The sequence below is a fragment of the Marmota monax genome, unplaced genomic scaffold (genome assembly GCF_021218885.2).
Source record: "Marmota monax isolate L192 unplaced genomic scaffold, Marmota_monax_Labrador192_F-V1.1 WCK01_AAM20220418_F8-fsc00051, whole genome shotgun sequence".
NCBI classification, from domain to species: domain Eukaryota; kingdom Metazoa; phylum Chordata; class Mammalia; order Rodentia; family Sciuridae; genus Marmota; species Marmota monax.
In genome coordinates, this window is record NW_026695202.1 from 15,172,303 (window position 1) to 15,186,372 (window position 14,070).

General features: G+C 65.0%; 1 protein-coding gene across 8 annotated transcripts in view; it reads right to left on the minus strand.

The window, feature by feature from the left end:
* Shisal1 (shisa like 1) overlaps positions 1-14,070 on the minus strand; it is a 95,087-nt gene that overhangs the window by 39,574 nt on the left and 41,443 nt on the right. The window contains exon 1 of one of the 8 annotated variants that reach the window (XM_058574225.1): positions 7,353-7,713. The exons of 6 other annotated variants lie outside the window; for them this stretch is intronic. The gene's annotated coding sequence lies outside the window, so the exon portion shown is untranslated. Of the gene's footprint in view, positions 1-949; positions 1,244-7,352; positions 7,714-14,070 lie in introns of those variants that run through there. One more of the 8 variants, XM_058574220.1, reaches the window with a different exon arrangement.

Sequence of the window (14,070 nt, forward strand, 5' to 3'; positions counted from 1 at the left end):
AGGGCGCAGGGAGGTCTGGGTCAGCACAGTGCTGGGAGCCAAGGGGGGACAGGTGGGCTGGCCTGCAGCAGACCAAGGAGGCTGGACCTGCAGTGGCTCGCACCACTGCCTGGCACGTGCAAAGGCCCAGAGGTGGGCTGAGCTGGATGCGGGGTCGAGGAAGGGAACCAGGGATGGTGCCATAGGTGGGCAGGGCTCGGGTGCTCCCGGCACAGTGGGTGCTGGTGGTTACCTCACAACCCACAGGAACCATCCATAAAGAGGGCCGGTGAGGAAGGGGTGGGGAACCCAGAAAAAAGGACATGGAAGGGCAAGTGGAGAAGGTGCACCATATGAGCACCTACTGTGTGCGGGAAGGAGACTCAGGAGGAGTGTGGCCCCCACACAGGCAGGGGCCTGAGTGGGCCAGGGGTCTGTCCCCTGGCCTCTGCCTGGCCGCTCTGGGCTGGCCCGCGGAGAACAGGAAGCCGCTGAGGAAGTGCATGTGTCCAAACCGAGGTCAGAAGGCCAGGCCCGCGGGGAGCCAGCAGGGGAGCCAGAGGGAGCGCCAGAGGCTCCCCAGCCCCCACTGCTGGCCACTGCATCCAGCTCGCCCCTCAGCCGAAGCTCTGCTCTGAGCCCCGTCCCCAACCCCACACGAGGACCTGGACACAGGGTGCCAGGCAGAGGAGCTCATGGGCACTTTGTCAAGGCCACACAGAGGCCAGTGGAGGAGACGGTCACGACCGGGCGGTCACATGCCAGCGTGGGCACCACACAGGGCTCCTCGCCACCCAGGCCACCTCCCTGGTGACAGACACCATCACTGTGGCCTCTCACAAGGTGCATGTCTGCGGGGGCTTTGCAGCCTTCTGGCTGCCCTCGGCCTGGGCACTTGTCCAGGGCAGGGACCCCGGCCTCGCTCCTGTGCCCAGCACCAGAGAGACCTGGAAACGTCCAGGGTCCTTACCCGCCAGGCTTTTGACTCAGGTGCCAGACCCCAGACAGACCTGGGCCACTCCCCTTCTGGGGCCCTGGCCCCTCTCCTGGCTCTTGGTCGCCATCAATCAATCCTAAGCCCCAACAAAAGGACAGCAGGGTGCTGGGCCTTGTGTAGTCAGCGGGGCAACAGGCCCAGGCCGCTGTGCGTCTGGGGGAGCCCAGCCCTTCTCGGTGGAGCCCGGGTGGGCAGGTGGGCCCAGCTGCAGTCTGGGGTCAGGGCTGCCGCACCCTGGAGTGACCGTCCTCTGGTCCTTACGCAGCCGTCTCTGGGCTCACTGCCTTCTGCACCCTGGCTACAGTCCAGGGCTAGGGTGAACAGAGGCCTCTGGCTGGACAGGGCCATCCCAGGCCCCACCCGCTCATACTCAGCCTGTGAACCCCCTCTCGGGCCTCAGTCCCTGTGGTCAGGTGGGGCTCGGTGGGTCCTTGCAGGAGCCCCTCTATACCAGGCACTGGTGACATCTGCAGGGGACAGTCAGCCTCTTGAGGAAGGAGCCCAGAGCCCAGAGGGGTCTGCCCAGAGCGTCGTCAGCAGCTGGGCCGACCTCCTGGCTGACCCTCTTCCTGTCCCCCTGGCCCATCCCCCAGTCCTCTCCCCAGGGAGGATTGCCCCTCCTGCCCCTGTGCAGAGTGGCCCCAGGGCCTTGGCTGTGCAGCCGCACGGCCCCTGCCCCCCAGGCCCAGGCCCCCACGTACCTCGTCCCTCTCAACCTAAGCTGGCATTTCCACTGCGTCCAGTGCCCAGCTCTGGGTGGCATTTAAAGCTGGGCCACTCAGAAGCCAGCTGCCCTCTCCCTCCCCGGTCCTGGAGCTCGGCCTCTCCTGAGCCAGGCCGGAGATAAACTCCTTTTTCATCCTTTTTGGTGGACAGAGCACAGCAGCCCGGAGGCCCTCATCTAGCCCTGGTCCCTAGCCTGGGGCGGGCGGCCATCGTGAGACCCGAGGAGCCTCGCGCAGCCCGGGTGGGGAGGGGGCTTGGCTCTCATGACCTAGAGAGGTGGACACAGGAGTGCAGAGTTTATGGCAGGCGCCTGGCAGCAGAGCCCTGAAGGATGAGAGTAGGCAGGGTGTCCCTGCAGAGGACCAAGAGCCAGGTGGGGTCGCAGCTGCCCAGCAAGGTGAGGGGGCTTCCCCTCCCTGCCTCTTGCCCAAGACTCAGTGGGGACATGGCAGCTCTCTGCTCGGGTCCAAACATCCGGCTCAAGTTCCCGCTCTGCCTCCTCCCAGCTGTGTGACCCTGGGCAAGTCCCTTGGCCTCTCTGAGCCTGGTGATGCATGAAAGGATGGACAGGGCGCAAGGCTCGGTTTGCTCTTCACAGCTGTCCTGCACGCAGGAGTCCCCCTTCCCCGGGTCCCAGGGTGGGGCCACAGGAAGGCCAGCTGTGAGCAGGCCACAAGGATAGGGTTTTAGGTCCCCCTGCACACGGTGGCTTCTTATCCCAGCCCCTGGCTTTGGGGCCATCGCCAGCACCCCCTTTCTACTGGGCAAAGGCCTGGGCCCTGGCACCTCACTCGAACACCCACAGCAGCCCTGTTTCTAGGGGACCTGGAGGGCGCCCGCACCCAATCAGGGGCAGCACCACCGGAACCGAGGCCTCCAGATTCAGTGCTGGCGGGGGGGGGGCACAGCTGTGACAGGGCACAGAAGCAAGGGCCTGGGGCACCCAGGAGCAGGCTAAGGGGGTGTCGAGGGTGTCCCATCCTGACACCTGTCATTGACAACAAGCAAAGAGGGCATTGCCTGGAATGGTGGAGGGTACCAAGGCCCAGGAAGAGGGACGGACCCCATCCGGGCTTGGAGGGCAGCAGGTGAACCTGGCACCAAGGCTTAAAGAGTGTGTACAGGCCGGGGCGGGCGGCGACCAACATCCAGCCGCTCGGGAGGCTGAGGCAGGAGGATCTCAAGTTCACAGCCAGCCTCAGCAACTTACCAAGGCCCTAAGCAACTCAGGGAGGCCCCGTCTCTAAACAAAACAAAGGGCTGGGGGTGGCTCAGCGGCTAAGTGCCCCCGGGTTCCATCTCAGTCTCAAACAAAGTTTGCACATAATCCAAAGTCTGGAAGAGGGCAGAGGCCCACCACAGCCAGCCGGGCCCACGGGGGGCAGGGGGTCCCACATTCTCCAGAAGGCCGCGTTCCCTGCGCCCAGGACCGGGGTTTTCCGATCCCAGGAAGGACTGGACCCTGCTGGATTCCCAGCCTCCTGCTAAGTCCCGGGGACACTGCCCTGGGGGGCTTCCTGGTCATAAACTCTCTCTGGCCCTCATTTCTAAGCGAGGGCCACCAGGTGATAAAATGTCCTGGTAAATCAGGGGGATCTGACCTGGAGGACTCAGGTTACCGCAGAATCCCCAGGTCGCCTCTCACCTGGCCCCACCCCCACGTGCCTACACCTCCCAGGTCTTGGGGAAGAGGCTGGGGAGGCCCTGCAGATGCCGAGTTGCTGCCTGCACTAAACCCTGCGTTGCCACCTGGCCTCAGGTGACTCAGAGACCTGGGGGATGGGCTCTATCCAGTGCTCAAAGAGGTGACAGTGGGTGACCTCTAGACACATGTAGATCACCGACCTGCCTACAGAGACCGGGCGAGAGAAAGGCCCCGCCTCCCATTGGTCACACTGCTGCACCCCAGGACGCGACAGCAGGCCCCTCGTGGAATCCAGACTCGGAAGAGACCCCAGCGGGTACCGGCTGGGCAGCTGCGCTCCTGGGTGAGGTCAGGATGGGCACCAGCCAGGGCCGGAGCTCACCAGCACGGCCTTGGACCAGACAGAGCCTCAGGTTCCCCATCTGTCTCGGGGGTGGTGACCAGACGCTAGAATGAGATCAGGAATGTCCCCAAAGCCCACGTGTTGGAGGACGGAGGCCCGCTGGGCGCTGCTGGGACGTGGTAGAAACACTAAGAGGTGGAACTAAGCGGAAATCTTCCCACCATGAGGTCCACTGGGACCTAGCCCTTCTCTTCCCCCTCCTCGGTGTCCCCAGCCTGAGGGAGGGGCTCCCTCCACCACACACCCCGCCACCATGTGCCACCTCGCCAGGCCTGATCAACAGGGACAAGTGACCGAGACCCCCAAAGTGAGCACAGCGACCCTCCCGCTTCTTGGGTCAGTTAGCTCCGATGTTTTGTGGCAGTGACGGACACTGGCCGACACACCAGCAGAGCCCCGGTGGACAGAGAGCTCCTCGGAGGGCTGGCTGGGGCGCCTGGAGCACCGTCCTGGGCCCTGCTCAGGAGCAGCTGACCAGGGCAGGACCCCAGTCACCTCTGCTGGCTCGGAGTGTCGGGGGCTGGGGGCCTTCATCAAGAGCCACTGGCTAGGTCAGAGGAGGGCACTTGCCACACATGGCCAGATAGTAGAAGTCCCTGTCCCGGGCCACCAGGCCTCTGTCACCCTGCCATTGTAGATAAGAAGTGGCCACAGACAACCTTCCCGCGGTGCCGTGATCTAATAAAGCCTCATGAACACAAACGGGCAGCCCTGGTTTGAGAAACCCTAGGCCAGGCCCCGCCTCCCAGGACGGCGCACAGACCCTGGCCCTGGGAGCCGCTGCTCGTCCTGCCCTGCCCGGGGGTCCAGGGCGCTGGCCTGCAGGTTGGAGAAGTGGCCAGCTGCACCTGCCGGGCACCACGCAGCAGGTTCTTGGGGGGCAGGTAGTGAAGGGAGCAGTGGGAGTGGGAGTGGGAGTGGGGAGGGGACGCTGCGGAGCAGTTCTAACAAACCAAGTCACCAACCGGGTAATTGGCAGCAGCTGCTGCTCCAACCAGAGACTTGTCAGCTGTGATTAAGGCCAATCAACTCCAAAATCATGCAAATGGGGCCGCCCAGGGAGACCACAGGGGTGGTGCACAGCCCCACGCCCCCAGGGGTGCTCTGAGCCCCTCCCGGGCCTGGGGGCCGGCCACCCCTCCACGGGTCTGTGGCAGCCCGTGCCCAGGGCCACTTCTGGTGTTGACCAGCTCCCGCCCACACTCTGCGTAACTGGCACCAAAGCTGCTGAGGTCACCACAAGGCAGGCGGGGACCAGACGCTCCTCTCAAAAGGGTCGCTGCCCACTGATGACGGGGGGGGGGGGGGCTGGTCAGCTGCGCTCACCCTTGTGGGTCACATTCAGGCCCTGGCTGGACAGGGAGGTAGACGGGCACCTCCAGAGGTGGCAGGAAGAGGCTCCCGTCCCCCCTCCGAGCACCCCAGAGCCCTCGCTGCCCACTGAGCGCAGATGTGAAGGACGGCCCCCTCCTGGACACCTCTCCTGCGGCCCGTGGCCCCCAGGCCCGACAGGCCTCAACTTGAGCTCCTCAGGCATGACACCAGCCCCCTGGCCATCGTGGTCGGCTGGCCCCTCCCCCGCGGGTCACCCTGGAAGATGAGTGTGGGGTGCGGGGCACGGGGACGTCACGGGAGAGGGCGAGCCCTTGTCATCCATGCCCCAAACCAGACACCAGCTTAGGCCCACGCACCCCTGCAGGTGCACAGGGGTCCCTGTTGGGGTCTGTGGAGATGGCCCTTAGTGCCCTCTTCGTGTGCCTGGAGGGAGGGTCACCAGGCCGTGGGGGGCAGGCGGGGGCTGGCCTGCCGTCAGGCCTAACTGGTGCAGCCATACGCAGGCCAAGGCCGGAGCCCTGGGGTGTTCCTCTGTCTTCCTGGGGCTGGGGCTCCTCTCCAGCCCGGCTGCCCGTGGGGGTGACCCTCCTCTGCAGCCGGACAAGCCTGGGGCCCTGTGTCGTGCTCCCCAGCCAGGCTCCAGGGAGCACAGCCCAAGGCCTGCCCGGAGCACGGAGCAGCACCCGGGGCTCCAGGGGCTCGGCCTGCCCACACCAGGGGGCTTCCTGCTTGGCAGAAACAACAAATGCTGCTTAGAAATGGGAGAAAAGTTGCTGAGTTCTGTAGTCCGCGTTGACATCTGGGCAGACGCACTCGGAGGTCTAATTAGCTCGCCGCTCTGGGGGACAGTGGCTCAGAATTTTCCGGGAACTGAGAGGTAACATCAAACAGGGCTCTTGAAAGAGCTTTGTCGGCAGAAATCCCAGTGAGAACTGGGGCGGCGGGGGCGGGCCTCCGGGGGGAGGCGGCAGCAGGCCTGGGCGGGCAGCGAGTGGCCAGGAAGGACAGGTGGGCTCGCCTGGCGGGGGGGAGCACCTGGCCCTGGCCAGGTGATGGGGCTCTGTGACCTCCACTCCCGTAGTGGGGTGCCATCTGGCCACACATGGGTGGCAGGAGGATCGAGCACGGGGGTCCCACAGCTCGCCCGTGGCAGATCTGGGAGGGCAACCAGGCTCTGGCTCCCCCCAGGACACCAGGCGGCCACCCGGCCATCCACGCATCTCAGGGTGCCTCAGGACAGGTGCTCAGATACCCTGGCTGCAAAGGCCCTGGTGCTGTGGCTTCGACCTCCACTGTCAGCTGTGGGGACCTGTGGGGTCTGCCGCCTCTGGAGGCAGCACCCAGACAAAATATGTAGGCAGCTGCCCCCCCAAGGTGGGCCGGGAGGAAGACTCCTGAGTACCTGCTCCGTCCAGCCCCGGGCTGGGAGGTTCTGCAGCCCCGTCTCCTGTAGTTTTCAAAAGTCGAGGGGCTCCTGCCCTCGGTTTGCAGACGAGAAAACTAGGCCTCAGAGAGGCTCGGTCGCCTGCTCATGGTCACACAGCAGCTGAGCTACTGGGATTTGGGTCTAAGCTGGTCTGACTTCAAAGTCAAGGTTCTTTCAGGCTCAGACTCTTGGCCTCAGGTGTTGTGGGGCCGAGGTGGGGGGGCGGGGGAGGAGGCCATTGTGAAACCAAGCCCTTCCTCGATGCTGGACTTCCTCTCCTCCCAGGGACGGGAACAGGCCATCTGGGGGCTCCACTGCTCCTGCCCCCCAGGGACGAACCCCTGCTCCCTGCAGCCCGGGGGCCTGTCCCTCCGGGGGGCAACTCCACTATGCCGTGGTGCTGGACATCACAATCAGCACTTGGCCAGAGGAGGAGGCGCACCCAGAGGCCAGGCTTGGACGCAGATGGCAGATGGGCTCTGACCCCACCTCCCCAGTTAGGCCTCGGTGTCCTGTCCTGCGTCCTCCCTCCTCGTCCTCCTCCCCTCCAGCCTCAGACGGGAAACTCCCAGGGAATCCACGGTGCCAGCCTGGTTCTGGGCCCTGGGAGCAGCGGGGGCCTCACTGACAGGGGGCAGGAAGGTGGTTCTCTGCCCAGTGTCCGTGGCCACACAGAGGCCCTGTCATGACTGTGATCCGCCCAAGGTCCACGTGGGCTCCCCGAGGCTGGCACCTGGGCAGTGCCCCTCTGAGACCCCCTGGCTGCCAACCAGGCTGCGGGGGAGGCGGCTGCGGGCAGGGGCGGGCCAGAGGGGAGGAGGGGCAGGAGGAGGTGACAGACCTGGGTCAGCCTTGGACTTCTGCAAATCAAGGCCGGCTCCGCCTCCTCCCCACTGAGCCGGGAGAAAACAGCTTTCACACTGTATTTTCTGATTCTTTTCACTCTTGTGCTGCTAAATCGATCCGGAACAGATTGTCCAGTTGTTTGAATCTCGGGAGCGAAGTCTCCTGATCTCTCGCCAGCCGGAGCGGACTCTGCCAGGCCCTCGCCCGCTGGCCTCCTGGTGCCAGGGTCCAGCTGGAGGTCCAGGGTGCCCTCGGTGGGAGGGTGGTGCTCCTGCCCAGGGACCCACTGGGACCGTGGTGTCCCTGGAAGGGAAGGACAGAACCAGCTGGGCACCGTGGGGAGCAGGGCCACACCGGGGCCTGGGCTGGCCTGCCTTCTCCCTGTCCCCCACCAGGAGGGCACTGAGTCACACAGAAGCAAGGAGGGCAGTCAGCTGTCACCTCTGGTGTGGGTGGGTGGCACCTGGGTCCTGCCAGGTGGGTGAATGGCAATGTCTGCCTGGGCACAGCGTGGGGCGGGGGTGGCATTCCAGCCACATAAGTGTCACCTGGTGGCTGGGGTAACTGGCCTGAGCGCTCAGGGGTGGGCCCTCCGCAGCCTGGGTTCCTGCTCAGCTTCCCACAGAGGCCAGGACGGCCATGCTGAGGCGCTGGAAGTTTCCAGAATCATCCCCCGAGGCTCCGCTGGTGTCCCTCCACCCGTCCTCATGGCCACCCTTCCCTTTCCTCCTGCATCATACCCCACACCTGGCTCCTCTTAGCAGGAATCAGGCCTCAGGACAGGACAGGTGACTGTCCACGTGTCCCCAGAGACAGCAGCCCACCAGGCAAGCCCAGTGTGATCTTGGGAGGGAACAAACTCTCCACATGTGCTGGGCAGATGGCTCCCACTCCCGCCTGACACCTGCGCCCCCCCCCCCCCCCCGCAGGAAGCCACAGGGGGCGGGAAACAAAGTTCTTCAGTCTTCAGAATCCACCTCCCGGGAACTCTGGGTCAGAGGAGGCCCGAGGAGGCCCAAAGAGGCCCGAGGAGGCCCGAGGAGGCCCCGTGGAGGCCAGCAGCTCTGACTACAGAGCTGGGGGGGGGGGGCCAGGCCAGGCCTTCTCGGGGCTGGTCTCCCTGATCTCCCCCAGGGGACCAGAGGAAGGAGTGGCAGAGTCCTCCCTGGGGCACTCTGCATGCCCCGGGCCAGCCTGGCCTGGACACTGTCTGGGAGACCTGCGGGGCCACTTCTGGAGCAGCCTGCAGCCAGGCTGCAGTGGCCTGGTTCTGCCCGCAGGTTGGAGGGACCTCCACACCCTGCCCTGGCCCTGTGGCCGGGACCCCTCAGGAGGCCTGCCACCCACTCGGCCCCACCACCCAACTCCCCTGCTCTGGAGCTGCCCGTGCTCCCTACTGCCCAGGAGGGACGGAGGGATGGGCCGGGCCCTTCCTCCGAGTCCCAGTTCTCCTTCACACATCCCAAGTGACATTCCAAGGCTTGAAGGCTCCCAGGGGAGGCAGTGTCCTCCTGGGGTGGGGGACACGACGGGTTTCCTTTAGCACAGGGATCTCTGAGCAGAAGGACAGGAAGCCCTGGGCTAGACCCGGCTCTGCCCAGAACTGAACTGCTAGGGACGAGGTCACTTGTGCACAGCACAGGGTGGCCCTGCAGCCCCGCCCCACGGGGAAGCTTCTGCCCAGTCCTCAGGCTTCGCCCGAGCTGAGGCTCCCTGGCTCCTGCCGGCCCTCCCTCCCTCCCTCCCCGTGCACAGCTGACCTGGGCTGGGCGCTGGCCGCAGAGCCCTCAGCAACACCAGCCTCCACCCTTCAGCGGAGGAGCTCTGACCTGCCCTGTGGCTACAGCCTCCTCCTGTTTCCATTACGTATCACAGAGGCTTGATAACAACAAGGACAGGAAGATTTACTATCCCTTGCTACATCCAAGACTCGCACCAAGCAGGCTCCTTGGATTGACTCACCTAATTCTTGTAAGAACCCTGAGAGGTGGAGACTGTGCCCATCTGTAGACCAGGAAACCGAGGCTCAGAGAGGGCATGTAACCAGCCCAAAGTCACACAGCTAGTTGGAGCACAGAACAGGATTCAAGCTCTCTCCCTCCAGAGCCAGGGGGTAATTGGGAGGGTTCCCACTGTCACTGATCTGGGTACCTGAAACCTCTCAGTTCCCACCTCCAATCCCCACGACCACCTGTGCAAATTATTGTGACGCTCTTATCCACAGGGTTTTGAAAAGGGCAGCACTGAAGCCCGAGGCTGCTCATCAGCAGAGGAGCTGGACTGGCGCCCAGGCCCGGGCTGGCCTCCCCTCCCGCCCTGCAGTTGCCATGGCGCTGGGCGGCGACCTCACTGCCGGCTCCATCCTGTTCCTGCCACGGAGGTCCCTATCCCAGGGGCCCAGGGTCGCTTGGCTCCTGCCCAGCTGCCCCAGAGGAAGGTCACCGACGCAGCGATATCAACGGTGACGCCTGCAGTGACCCTGGGCGGGCAGGCAGGTGCTGAGCTCACTGAGGCTTTGGGGGAGCCGCCTGGCTCACCCATTTCCCGGGTGAGAACACTGAGGCTCCAGGGGTCACACAGTTTGCCCAAGTCCCAGAGTAAGGGGCAGGCGGAGGGGAGACTTGTGCAGGTGGAGCCCCGCACCCCGCGGGAGATCAGCCCCGGCCTCCCTCGGCCGTTGCCCTGGTGATGGGCCCAGCTCAGTGGCTTGGCTCATTCCCCGAAGGCCTCTCCTCCTGGGGGCAGACACCGGCAGCTACACAGGGATGCCACGTCCCCACCGTCCCCAACGCTTCCAGAAGCCCGAACCATCAACAGCACAGACATGGCCCTCGGAGGCCCTGGTCTCGGGTGGGGCCGAGGGCTGGCAGGCCAGGCCTGGGGGCTCCTGAGGACGCAGCCCCTGCAGGTGCAGAGAGCCTCCGCCACGCCCTCTGTGGCTGCAGAGGCAGGCTCGGAGCCCAGCCCGGGCTGGGCATCAGCAGGACCCACGTCCCAAAGCCCAGGCCTATGGCAGCTGAGGAGTGAGGCTGGGGGGGAGGAAGAGGCTCCCTGGACGCTGCAGTCGGAGTCCAGGGCTGTGGTTTCACTTCCACGGAAGGCCCTGCCCTTGTTCTCCTGCCAACACGGAGCCCGGGAGAGGGATCCTGGGCCAGAGGCCTCCGCCCCCGCCCCAGCTGACTCGGCCCCTCCCTGCCGTCCCGCTCGGCTCTCCTCAGGGAACCGGGCAGCCCGTCCTAGGTGGCCAACTAAGGAGAGCCTGAGAAGCCACCCGGAGCCACCAGCTGAAATCTGAAGAGCCCCGGAGGCCACGCCCCTGCTAGACGCACGTCCAGCCTTCCTGCCCTGCTCCTGGGAGACCGCGCCCTACCCACCCCGGAGACCCCAGCTGGAGCCGCCTCCTCCAGGAAGCCCTCCCGCCCCTCTCCTGGGTCCCCCTGCCCCTCTCCACTGCCAGACTGTTCCATCCAAATGGTCCCTCCTGTCCCTGGGCCTGGCCCCGACCCCACGGGACAGGTGCCGGGGAACAGGCAAGGAAGAGAAGCTGCCCACGTTTCCTGCTGGTCTATAAACCAGGTCCTCCGCCGGGGAAGGAGCCCAAAGGGAAAGCAAAACCCGGGCGCCCGCCGCGCGGCCAGGCAGAAGCGGAGGTCCCCGCTGGGGTGCGGCGGGGATGCCCTGATTTCTAACCTGTGCCAGTGTCTAAGAAAACGCCACTTTAGTTTGAGCCCGTCGGGCGCGAGCAGCCTCGGAACCTGGCGCAGGACACGGACTCCGCAGCCGTCCCCAGGCGTGGCCGGGGCGCTGCGCCCGGGGAGGGATAATCCGATTATGGAGCTGGGTTTGGAAGATCAGGGTTTCTCTCATTTTCCAGGGAAGTGTGAACAGAAAATAAATTTTTTTTTCCCTCCCAGGGCTCTGTTAAGAGCGTGCAGAGCTTAATTCAGTGTTAAACGGTGTAATTTGGGAAACTCATGCATTATTTCTTAATTTCACCGGGGCGCGTGCGTGCATCTGCCGAGGGAGCACCGGCGACAGATGGGCGCCCCGCCCCGATAGGTGCTCCATTCACCAGCCCCAGAACCGGGCGGCACGTGCAGGACTTCAGGGAGGGAGCCCTGGGGACTCTGGGGTGAGCGCCCGGCTGCTTTCCCTGGTCACCAGGAGTGTCTGCCCCCTCCAACCCCAGGCCTGAGGCCTCTGGACAGTGCCCACCGTGTCTGGTGGGGCATCCTCTGCCCTCAAGGACGCCCAGTTTGCTGTGTGACCTTGACGCATCCCCAGCCTGCTCTGGGCCTCGCTGTCCCCATCTGCACGTGGAGATGAGCAGGACCTGCAGGCCGCCTCCCAGAGGCCGCAGAAGGCCCGGGAGGCTGTGTTCTGCTCCCTCTGTCCTGCCCCCAGACTGGCCAGGGGAGCAGGGCTCCCAGGCTGAGGACCCCGGACACTGCAGTGCCTTCCTGGTACTTTCAGGGGCCCCATGTCCTCAAGTTACTGGCCCTGGGCTGTGGTGAAGGGCTTCCAGTGAGGGACCCAGGAAGGTCCCCGCACACTCTCAACCTGGCCAGGACCCAGAGCAGAGGAGGGAGGGGCTCGTCACAGCAGGTGGGGGTGGCGCAGGGCTGGGAGGGACCTCCAGGGCTCCAGCGCAGCAGGGTCCTTCACACGTCCTCCAGCGGGTGCCCCCGCTCTGGCTGCGTCTAGGTAGGAAGCTGCCCGGGGGCCCACAGGCAGTTATGGGGTCCCCTCGGCCTCCCAGGGGTCCCACAGGCAGCAGGCCAAGGAGAGCCCTGCTGCAGGAAGGAGGGCGGGGGAGGGAGGCAGGAAGAGTGGGCCCTCCTGCCAGGCCCCAGGCAGCGTCAGCAGCACCTACAGAGCTGGGGCACCACAGAGCTCTCCCCAGGAGCGCGCCTCTCCTCACCCTCTGGCCGCAGGTGTCCAGGACCGTGCCCTACAGAGGATGGTGAGGAAAGGAGCCCCACTGTTTTAGGAGTTGATGATAGATGGTTTCAGTTACTGCCACAGAGAACAGCGGGGAGAGCCACAGCGTCCATTCTAAGACCAGTGTAAATCTGTTGTGTGAATCAACTGGACAGAAGTGAAAGCCACAGAGGCTGAATTAGCAGAGACAGCGCCTCCCTAAGCAAGGAGGTGAAATCTTTCCTCTAAGGGTAAGACTGAGCCACACTCTGGGTCAGTTCAGAGGAAGACAAACAGGACGATGACTAGCGGTGAGTGTCGGCAGAACCTCCACCTCACCACGGGTGCCGGCCCTGGCTCCCAGCAATGCGGTGGCGGTGGGGTGGTGACATCCTGCCTGGTGTTCACTCCCACCTCCTGAGCCGGCTTCTCAGCTTCAGCTTCTCTGTGCAACACAATCAGTGACTGCCAGCTGGGCGCAGGGTGGCGCGGGGGTCAGGTGAGGCGCGGGGGCTCTGCCTCTACTCCCCACAGCCCTTGGCTGGGTGGCCTTTGGGCTTCCCTGCCCAGGGCACTCCCACTGCAGCGGGGCGCAGCTGTGGCCGTATAAACAAAGTCCTCTGTGGCAACAGGACGGCTGAGCAGCCAGACCTGGGGTCCCCGGCCCCGCCCCTGGAAGCCCAAGCCTGGGCAGCCCTCTCCCCTCCGGATGAAGTGCTCCGAGGGGAGGGGGGTGGCTGAGGGTTAGGGACTCTCCTAGAGAGCGGGCACCAGATGCCCTCTGCCACTGCCAGCACCTGGCCCCTCCCCGCCCACCTGCTCTCCAGCCACCCCCTCGCCCAGCCTGGGGGTCCCTGCTCCAGGCTGCCCCAGCTGCGCGCCCTCCCCTGGCTCTCGGGCCTGCAGGGCCAGGAGGGCACGGCCTCTGCGTATCACTGTGCACGGAGCTCTAGGCCGCACCCCTCCTGCAGGGGCAGGGACGGACGGGGCTCCAGGCGGCTCTCCCTCCGCAGGGCCACCCACAAAGGTTGGAGCAGCCCCAGCCCCTCCACCTCCACCTCCTGCCCAGTCCAGCTGTCCCAGTGAGCTCCAGGCTGGGTGGCCCAGGAGAGGGACACTCATACACACTCACGCCCCCCAGTCACCTCCCTCACCTGCCCTGTCAGTGCAGGGCCTCTCACATGCCTGGGACAGAGCCCGAACCAGGGAGACAGTGACATCAAAGACAATGGCCAAAGCCCCTGCCCGATGCTCTCAGCTTGAGCCCCACGGGGCCAGAGCGGCCGGGCAGCAGGACTTTCTGGTCACCTCTTGCTCGACACCCCCTCCAGCCAGGAGAGGAGCCTCTCTGGGGAGGCAGGATGCTGGGAGGAGGGGTCCTGCATGGGGCCTTCACAGACACAGGGACAGGGACAGGTCCCCATTCTGGGCAAGTCCGACAGGCATGGGATGGTCCTGGGTTGACACCAAGGACCGAGTTGTTCAGATCCAGGTTCTGAATGACATTTCCAACTAACCCCCGTGACCGACCCAGAGACTGCCCTTCCCAAAGGCCCCTGGACCTTCCCATTCCTGGGCGCTTGAGGCCATCGGAACCAGGTGACGGGAGGAGGAACTGGCCATCAGTCTGGGTCTGAACGGCTGAGGAGTTCAGCCACCACAGCCAGCAAGTCACAAGCCCCCGGGGACTGAAGGCCTCTGAGCCCATGCCTGGGGCCAGGCCCGCAGTTTACATACTCAGAAACCAAGGTCCAGAGGAGGCAGGGGCTGTCCGGGGTCACACAGCCATGATG